Source organism: Amblyomma americanum, chromosome 5, assembly GCF_052857255.1.
Source record: "Amblyomma americanum isolate KBUSLIRL-KWMA chromosome 5, ASM5285725v1, whole genome shotgun sequence".
NCBI lineage: Eukaryota > Metazoa > Arthropoda > Arachnida > Ixodida > Ixodidae > Amblyomma > Amblyomma americanum.
In genome coordinates, this window is record NC_135501.1 from 128672059 (window position 1) to 128682353 (window position 10295).

The window sequence follows — 10295 nt, forward strand, 5'->3', positions numbered from 1 at the left end:
GGAAGCGAAATATTTAGAAGAATAACAAGAGGATGAAACATATGGCAGGTTCTCTCCGATTCTGAATGGAAGTTTACCAGTATCCTTCAAGAAAGAGGTGTGCAATAGCTGTATCTTACCCGTGTTGAGCTATGTGGCAGGAACGCGTAGGCTAAGGAAAGGATTCAGCAGAGGTTGAAGACAATGCAACGATCTATTTAAAGAAAGATGGTAAGTGTAACTTTAAAAGACCGGAAGTGATCAGAGTGGGTGAGGGAACATCGTAATGACATCCTAATGGGAATCAAGAGGAATACATGGGCTTGAGAAGGGCATGTAACGCGAAGGCAAGATAACCGCTGGTACTTAAGGAGTGAATTCCAAGAGAATTCAACCGTAGCAGGGGGCGGCAGAAGGTTAGGTGGGCGAATAGGATTAAGATATTTGCGGGGATAAGCTGGCCGCAGCTGGCAGAAGACAGGGATAATAGGAGAGACGTGGGAGATGCTTTTGTCTTGCAGTGGGTGTAGTCAGGCTGATGATGATGATGACCCTTGTCGTGTTCGCGTTATGTTTTTGCCAGCGCGCTTCAAGCAAGGAGAACTCGAACAAATCCAAGAGTAAGTCCTGCGAAGCGCCAAACTGGCGTTGCACCAAATATGAAAATCTGGAGGAAGAAAATTTTCAGGATCCCACCATTGGATAACAGCTCTGCCCAAAGGCTTCATCGTCATTATAGAAATCAATCAAAACGACCCTTTATTTTTATTCGGAGTATCAAGACTGACAAGACTGAAGATTCAGCTCGTTTTTCCGTGAGTGGTCTGTGTGTAGGTGGCACTGAAGCCATGTGATCAGCCTGGAACGTTTTGTAAATGAGATGCAGCATATGACAAAGAAGAAGGGTGACACCGCACCCCTTTGCCACTACACCTAGGCCAATTCGTCCATGTGCGAATGCGCAATGTTTTTAAAGGAAGAAGAAGTTTTATTCCGCCACAAAACAACCGCCATCATCTTCCGGGGCTCGCGGCTGCACAAACAACTTACATAAGGTAATTACGAATGTAAGAAGACGCCATGAGGCGGTACGACAATAACCCACAATCTGTGTGATAGATTGATCGATTGTTCGACTGGAACCTGTCTTTACAGTGGGTACGCGCAACTTCTGCATTTAAGGACAACATATCTACCACGGTCTTTTTCGGTCTGGCAGCCCAGTTCCTCAGACTGCAGCCCATGGGTAAGCCTGGTTATATTTTATCTCGCTGCCCCCTCCCCTCCCTCCTCATAAACAAGTATACACGTGAGGATCGAGGAGGACACGTTCTGAAGGTGGTAAACCTTACATCTACAAATAAATCCTCCTCTTCTCTCTATTCTTACGTAGCTCAGCTTTTGTGTGTATGCAGAGGACGACCGTTCTCTGGGCGTCCTGGCACATAACCGCAAACAAACGTGATATACTTGTCAAGCTGAGGAGTGTAATTGTATACGAAAGCTGGACGAATTAATAAAACGCGGCGAGTGGTCAGAACATGTTTAGGATCGTCGGCAGCCGCCAGTGAGCAAATGGCCTGGTCGCTTCCCACGGAAGCTTGAAACAAGCAGCTATGTGAGCAAACAAGAGCTACCAGTTCCAGCAAACCAAATGGGTGCGAAATGGAAAGTGGAGAATTGGAGCCTCTGGAGGAACTCCCTAAACAGCTATGACAATAATGAGACATGATTTGCAACGGGGTCATGATATTATACAAGGCCTTAATTTTAGTGACCGATGAAACACTAAATAGATCACGTCCATTATTGGTCACATGGACTATCTATGTTTCATGAGTCCTTGATGTCGATTACTAGCATTATCTCTTATATGACACAATAACTTGGTGTTTTGATGCGTGCGCGCTGAGATCTACAGGATCCCTTACCACCGCCATAGCGACACTGTTTTGTGATTATCATGTCATTTCTGGCCAATGACGTGATCTTCACAAAACAAGCCCTTCCCTGCTGACGCTGCCGATATACCTTGTGACAGGGCGCTCTATATGCCAGACCTTACTAAGAGTGTATAGATACTTGCTTACGTGTATCCATAGTTTGTCGGCTGTCTATAGACAAGAGTCTACTAACAATGTACGGCCATAAACTTACAGATTGTCTATCGACTGTCTATAGGATTTCTACTGTCTATAGACCGGTCTATAGGATTTGTCTATGGAAAGTGTACAGCTTTCACTGAAAACGGTACATGGACAGTACAGAGACTCTTAACGAAATTTGTGTAAGAACGGTGTCTCTTGCAGGGCTGACATAATGCTATAATGTGCTTAATGGAAAAACTGCTATTCCAAAACAGAGATACATACATGACCCAAGTTACGTTTCCGCCCGCACCAACAACCCACTAAATGTCCACGAGTACAATTCCCGAATTAACACATTCAAATATAGTTTTCTCCCACGAACAATACATGATTGGAACAGTCTGCCCGCACAAATTGCTGCTTCCCCTGCCACATCTTTTTACAACGCGTTGAAAAATCACCTGTCAATATCATTGTATTCAATTAACATGACTGTTAGGGTCACTATTAATATCAGTGCAGCAATATTTCTTATCCTAGTGCGTTGTGCTCTTTACAGTGCGCTTAAGGCACACATCACGCCGCGACATGTGGTTGGGCGTGGTTCGTTAAGATCATCTTGTTTATGAGAACAGGGCTAAAGGTATTACTGGTAGCAAAAAACTACAGAGGATGTTTGCGAAACCCCTGATTTGTGCTACTTAGAAGCGACGATGAGCGCGCATTGTCGGGAGACGGAGCGCTCGCGCTAGGCCAACTTCGGACGCGCAAGAGACGATTTAGCTCGCTGCAGAACCATCGGATAACTTCCACGTAGAAGACGACGAAGAGAGGGCAGTGCTGCGGGACGGAGCGTTCGCGATGAGCGCAGGGAGAACGCGACAACGGACTATTTCGCTTGGGGTTGGTACTCAAAAGATGAGTGCTTACGCATTAAAAAAAAAAAAATTCTTGTGAGCCATTGTCTCGTGAAAAACGCACGTGCTGTTATTCCTTTATTACTCTAGATCTATCACAGAATGCGACTTTGGTTCCGGATACTATTTCGGAGTTGAATATAGTAAAGAGCAACTGAGGGATTGAAACACAGGTGGTACAGTAGGTACAGGACCTCTCCTTGTATTGCCTACAATATGACTGTGTCTGGTGCCTTCGTACTGACTGACCGTACGGCCCTGTCCCGTGCATAATGTCGGACAGCTGTGGACGCATTTCCAAAAGACTCGAAAGCAAAGCGCGCCTAGACGACAGCGTTTCGCGGTAAACGACGAAGAAGATAAGGAAGGCCAATTACGGAGCGTGCTAAGGTGGAATGTTGCGGACCCCGGATATCATTTTTTGGACATAATTTCTCCTTCCTGATATTTTGGCGACATCTGCGAATTCTTCCTTACTGTACAGTTGTAACATGGAGAAGAATAGCTATAGATTTTTGCATTATTTTTTCTTCGTTCTTGCAGGTGACCAGTCAGTGGTGCTAAAACCGGAGCCGGTTCCGGCGCCGGCGCCGACAGGCGAGCGTGAGTGCTATCATAGTGACAGCTTGATTGTAGAAGTGTAAATATAATTGAAGCATGCATAACGCCATACTTGCTTGTCGCCATGATGTCATCAATAGATAAAGCCTGCTGTGGTGTCCAATAGGCCGCAACCTATACATGAGTCGATTCAACATCAGTTGTAGTAGCAACGGTAGTGGTACTTTTAGTGGTAGTAGTAGTGACAGTAGTGGTCGTGGTCGTGGTGGTGGTAGTAGTAGTAGTAGTAGTAGTAGTAGTAGCAGTAGTGGTAGTAGTAGGTGTAGCAGCTGTATTAGCAGTAGCAGTAGCAGCAGCAGCAGTTGTAGTATTAGTAGTAGTAGTAGTAATAGTAGTAGCAGTAATAGCAGTAGTATTAGAGTAGTAGTATTTATTTATAAAAAGTTGGAGCCCGAGCGCCAAGCAGGGTGGGCGATATTACAAAACAGCCAGAGATAACAATTGCCAGCGCATAAAAATTCATCCAATAACGCTCTTCACAAACAATCTGACATGCGGATGAAGAACATAGAGGCAACAAGGGAAAAACTGCATTGCCATAGCATAAAAGCAGAGAAAAGTAAGAAATAGACACAGCAGGGCGCAGACAGCCAAGTAGTAAGAAAACATTTTCTTGGAACAGCCGAGTTTGTGAAAAACGGAGACATGAAAATGGATAATCAGGTAATAAAGTTACATGCCAGGGAAAAATGACAATTTACCACCCCTGCTTTGCATTGTCGATGTCTTTTTGCTGTTGACTTGGAGCGGGACTTTCCTTTTCTTTGTTGTATGTATTTTTTCTCCACTCCTGTAAAAGCCCTTCTTGGGCTGACAGAATCAATAAACAAACAACAAACACTAACTCAGATGAGAGAAAACATGCGCTCTTCAAAATCGACAAAATCACGCGCGGCAAAACACTGCTGGCGTTTTAGCATTGCTAAGCACGGAATATTGAGGCGAAAACAGGATTTTTCAGGTAGTGGCGTTGGATGCGGAAAATATTTATGGGCAGATACACTTGCAGGAGGTTATGCGCAAGCTGGCGTAGAGGGGGCCAGCCCCTACAAGTAATATGAACACCAAAGCCATGGAGAAGAAAGCGAGATTGAGGTGTCCATTCACCCAGGGAGCCAGTTGTGCGCGTTTTTTCGTCAATATCAACGGACTCTACAACGTTGTCCACGCTAACGCCAGTGAATACGCTGGTGGCCCACTTGTTTTGTTTGGTTTGGTTTTTGAGGAAAGGAAGTGACGAAGTAACTGTCTGACATAACTCGGTGGACACCCAAACCATGCGGTAAGAGAAAGGATAGAGGAGGGAGTGTAAGAAGAAAGGAAGAAAGAGGAAATTGAAAATTGGTTTATGAGGAAAGTAAATGGCGGATTATCTCTCACATATCGGTGGACACCGGCTTGCTTGCATGCTTGCTGTTTTCAGAAAGAATGGAAAGGAAAGTGCACGGGACTGCCCACTGGCTCAAGCTGAGCCACAATCGCTGCCGCGTGCTGAAAGTAGGAGAGTTAAAGGATAGGAGAGAAAAGATTGAAATAAAAGACGCGTGCTATTATGTGGACAAGGGAACTATGCTTTAAGGGAGGTATTAAAGGAGGGAATGAGAGAAGATATATCACCTGGCTGCTACACCACCACCGCTGGTCCACTTTAAGGTCTAATTGCGGCGCCGATGAACTTAGCTTGACTAGGCCAGTAAAGATTTCAATTTAATACGTGAGCTAGCAAGCTATTACACTGAGCGATACTACGGGCAAAGGGAGAGTTTTTAAATATTTTCGTGCGGGTGACGTGTTGCGTGAGGCTGTGGTCATGAATGTAGCTAGTACGTTGGGTTAAACGTGGGCGCAGGTAGTCGCCGCAGCTGAAAAGAAGCTGTTTATAATAAAGTGAGAAAATAAATTTTAGCCTGCCGAGTGATCCTGCTTTTTTTCAAGGATGGAATATTGTTTGCGGCCATGAGATCGGATGGTGAAGTATGCCTCTGTTGAAAATGAAGCGCACTTTTTGTCTTTTTACCAGCTCCAAGTAATATTCATCTTTTTTTTTTTAAATATGGATACATCATACACTAGCATATTCAAGTTTAGGTCTTATATGTGTGCTATAAGCTAATAGCTATATGGGTTGTGGGGCAGACTTTAAATTGCGGCGGCGAAAGCCAAGCATTTTTCGGAAGCCGCATCGCAAATTGTTATTTAAGGTTACGCCTAGGTACTTGTCATATTCGACGTGCAGTCATTTCTCGCGGTTGAATGTATAGGTAACCCGTAATGGTTTTTTCTTATTCGTGACCTGTATCGATTTGCATTACTCATTGCAAAGGACCAATCTTAAACTGCATTAAGGTTTGTTTGCACTGATTCTTGATCGTGGTGACTATATATGTTAGGTTGAAAAGACCACAGTCAACTTCAATTAACCTATTATTTATGGCAGTGGCGTCAATGGCCGTGACGATGTCATTGATGTAGTTTGAGCAGTAGTGATTGAAGTACGAAGGCAGAAGTTGTCTGCAAAAGAGAAATGGGGGTGTAGGGGGACGCCGCATTTATTGAAACCGCCTTCCTGAGCAGTGCGAACCTGAGATCAAGACGGACGAGAAGTAAGGAAGAATAATGCGCCATACTCTCGGAATCATAGATTATGAACACGTACAGTACAACGTGATTAAAAGAGTAGCGCTTTCAATTCGGCCCAGTAGGGCAAACTATTTTCCTTTTGTTATGTTCATTTACCCCCAAGAAAAATAAAGCTGCCGGTATGATGAGCCAATAGGGTAGCTAAGCTGAGGTATTTCCTTCGGCCTTCTTTAATAGGTTTTAATAGGTTCAGGATAACTTCAAAATGCGTTAAACTGTAGAAGTGCAATATAAGGTAGGCACAAAATGAAACGGAAGACAGGAAGATAACTCGAAATTGGCGAAAGTCTTTATTAAAAATGGAGTTATAGAGCCGAGGGACAGGATTGCGTCCAGGCCAAACGCCTTAGGCCGCTTGGCCTCTGCTGATAACATTTCCTGCGTTATCAATGGATAATATTTCCAACACGTACTGATCGGACCTCAAGTTGCATGCCATTTCAGAATCAAAGCGATGCCGCGTCACTTTAATCGTTCTCTTGCTTTTCAGAGCCGTCAGCAGCGCCACCAGGCGGTGAGTCCGCACTTTAGAGCTGAGCTGAAAAATCATTTTTATCGCATCATTCTTCACGATCATCATCAGCAGCAGCCGCCTAGGTTATCGCCACTGCAAGAAAAAGAGTTCTCCCGACGGCCGCGAATCTAATCAGCCCTCTTCCAGCAAATCAGCTTAATCCCAAGCGCCCAACTATTTGGCGACCCTGACCCCTGACTCCCCCTCTTTCTTGGATCACCTATTTATTAGTGCGATAGCATTATAAGTGCCGTCTGGAAAAAAGCATCCGGTTTCTTCGTGACGAAATTCCCTCATTGGTTGAGAGGGCCGTGACGTCATGTTTACAGCGAAATTTTAAAGTGTGTGGAGTAGAATGTTCGATTACCTTCGATTATAATATTATATGGGGTTATGCTATAACCTGACCTGATATTCCAGCTTTGTCCACCTACTTATACCCACAAATCCGCACAGTTCAGTTACTAACCCTTACTAATCCTCACTGAACAACCTTATTTCACTTTGTGGAGCAAGCTGCTTCCAAACTTTGAGGTCCTTGGACTATTCAGGAGTGTGGGCAACTATCAAATATTTCGAATTTTCTCCTTTAAGGATATTATTCTTAAGTTCATAAGTCTTGGCAGTATACAATCTGCGGTCTCGAGTAACTAATAGGAATGCAAGGCTTCTTAGGCTGTGAAGAAAGCGAGAAGGGAAGGCTGGGAAAAAGTGAGCATATAAGCCTAAATAGTGCTGGCCAGCGTGCGAGAATCAGCTGCAGCCAGTTAAATCTGTATGCCCCGTTAATTGCAGCAACCTTTAATTTCTACTTCGTTCTGTATCGTAATTTGATTAACTTTGCCCCTACCTACCACTATTCGCGGCGCACAAGCGCGGTTCTCAATTGAATGTCAAGCTCTGTCATGTCAAAATGGGCCACCCATCGAGCTCACCAGCGATTCAAGCATTTTGTACTTTTTTCGGTTGTATCTGGGTGAGCTACACTTCATAACCTGAGTGTGCCCTCTAATTACCCAAGCAGCATAAGTGATCGCCCCAACATCAGAAAGGGACGGTTTTACTCTGCTCCTTCGTGGGACCGGCCTTTGTCAATATATGTCTAATTTTGGACCAATTACCTGCGCTGTTTGGGTAGCTAGTCCTGCGCAGCTGCATTCTTACTGCCATTCCTTTTCAATGACCATTATCATTCGTCTCTGACGTGGCACTTTGCGCGTTTGCGTCCTCAAACAAATCCCTCAACCACTCCCCCGAGTTACTGCACAACTATTTTACCATGATGCTAAGTTTATTAACACTTATGCCAAGCTTTTTCTAATAATACGCGATGAATATTTCCCGGAAACACAAGGTGGAAAAAAGCGGACGGATTATGCCACGCCACCTGATATCTGCGCACGGTAGAGGCATGCCGTGGAGGGGGAGGGGGGGGGGGGTTGGAACACTTAGAGATAGCACTCACCCTAGCCTACACTACTGACGTATAACAGGCTTAATAAATCATTAACAATGAAAAATAGGATGGCTCAAAACATGGAAAGAGGAATATCGTACAACCTTAAGTAACTATAAAAGAGCAAAGAGTGGACAGAAATCTTTGATCATCTCATTCATTTCGTAGAGGGCTGAGGTAGCTGCGCAATGCGATAGCATTAGAATCTTCTGATGCCTTTCAGGAGGTGATTACGCTTCCGGTCTGGTGACATTTCCTCCAGCCAATTGGCGAATTTAATTTCCAACGGCATATTTTTTTCGCGATTTTTTCTGGCGTCTAAATGAGGAGGTGTGAAAACCAGCTGTGGAAGCGTGCATATTGCCCTAGTGCGCGCCAAAGCCGCAATGCGGCACTGATGCCCTTGGAGTGGTTGCAGTGAACGCACTGCTGCAGCCAAAATTCTCCTCCTGAGAGTTAAGTGCTCAGTTTCACGTTTCGCAGCACTCTTCCTTGGCATACCCTTACAAAAACTTCTTTAGACAGTCTATACACTGCCCATAGACTTCTGTGTATAAAGTTTATAAACTCTCTATAGACGAATCCTAGAGTACAGTCTGCAAGTAGTATAAATCCTATAGACAGTGTATAGACAATCTATAGATATATGGCCACACACTTTTAGTAGACTTTTGCCTATAGACAGTCTATGGACTATGAGTAGACAAAATATCCATAGGAAGGCAATATAGTCTATCGAAGGCCGTAGATTGTAAATGATCATTTACCCTTGTCGATAAATGTCCTGTTCAGGGCCCCAATCCTTAGGGCATATTCGACGAATTTCGGGCACTTGCGCACATCCATTGATTAGAAGGACCTTGAAGGTAATTTTTCCTGCGCATTGAACAGGCTCGAATTATGTGTGCTGCAGCGCCTGTAAACTTCACCGTTATATAACCTAAAGGAGGGTCGATGTACTTCGTAGGAGAATTTGCGGTGCTTGGGCGTACGTAAAAAATATAATAACAATAATCGAGGCAGTCATGAAAAACAATCACCTGCAATGTCTGGAGGTTGACGGGACATGCAAACTTCATCCGGTGGTGCCAATACCCAGCCGCTTGGTCACGAGGCGGCGCTGCAATTTATATTTTTCTGACAACGCATCCGCCACCAGTATTTAATTTGCATATTTGGCAAGTGCGGGCATATTTGTAGCATGCACCTGACGCTTTTGTAAGCAATGTACGCAAAACAACAATGAAGGTACACATCTCATCAGTAAATATTGAGAGTAAATAAAGAGATAGTATGTTGGGAACTCTTCAAACACAATGTAAAATATGATAGGCGCGTGTTCCGATCATTGCACCAGTGCCAACGTTAGAATGTTGGTACAGAGGTATAACGTATTACTACCACAATACTCAATAGGGTTCGTAAAAATTTATAATTTATAATTGATAAATTTATAATCTAGGTTTTCACAGTCACGGTCATATTGCATGTAAGATGTAAAACACAGTGCCATGTTGTCGGCCAGTCGTCAAACAGCACCTGGGTTTGTATTTTTATTCTTCGCAGCATGTATCACACATGCAATAATGATGTAAAATCGCTGTAGTGATTCATAATATTAACCAAGCGTCGACACGCGTGGGGTACACGTCCAACATATTGGAAGCGGTCGAGGGAAAGTAGCATAACAAAATGCTTGAATCACTTTTGCTTCGTTCTTTACCAGTGCATCTGGTAAATAATCAAAAATTAGGGTCATTAATCAGTTTAATCAAAGCTACAGCGCTTCAGTAACGTGAATTAGTGGTCGGTTCTACCTTTGGTTTCGGCGTCCATGTTAAGGTTGGAGCGCTATAGTTGGATACAACTTAGAACAAAAAGCAGTTAACACCGGGCCTCGCACGGAAGAGTATTTTATTACTACGCTAGCCAATCACAAGAGTAAACGAAATCAGCTGTTCAATGTTTGAATTTATTAAACGGGTCATATTTATCCAAATTTTAGACCTTATAATTTTGTCTTGCGATTGGCTTCTTGTTTAGGTGACAAGAAAAGTCCTAACTACGGACAACTATTT

General features: G+C 43.8%; 1 long non-coding RNA gene across 1 annotated transcript; it reads left to right on the forward strand.

Moving 5' to 3' along the window:
- The first annotated feature begins 1164 nt into the window (after nt 1-1164).
- LOC144135012 (uncharacterized) lies at nt 1165-6762 on the forward strand. The gene is made up of 3 exons (XR_013315338.1): nt 1165-1225; nt 3530-3589; nt 6738-6762. It is a non-coding gene; the product is annotated as an uncharacterized LOC144135012 (long non-coding RNA).
- The last annotated feature ends 3533 nt before the right edge of the window (nt 6763-10295 follow it).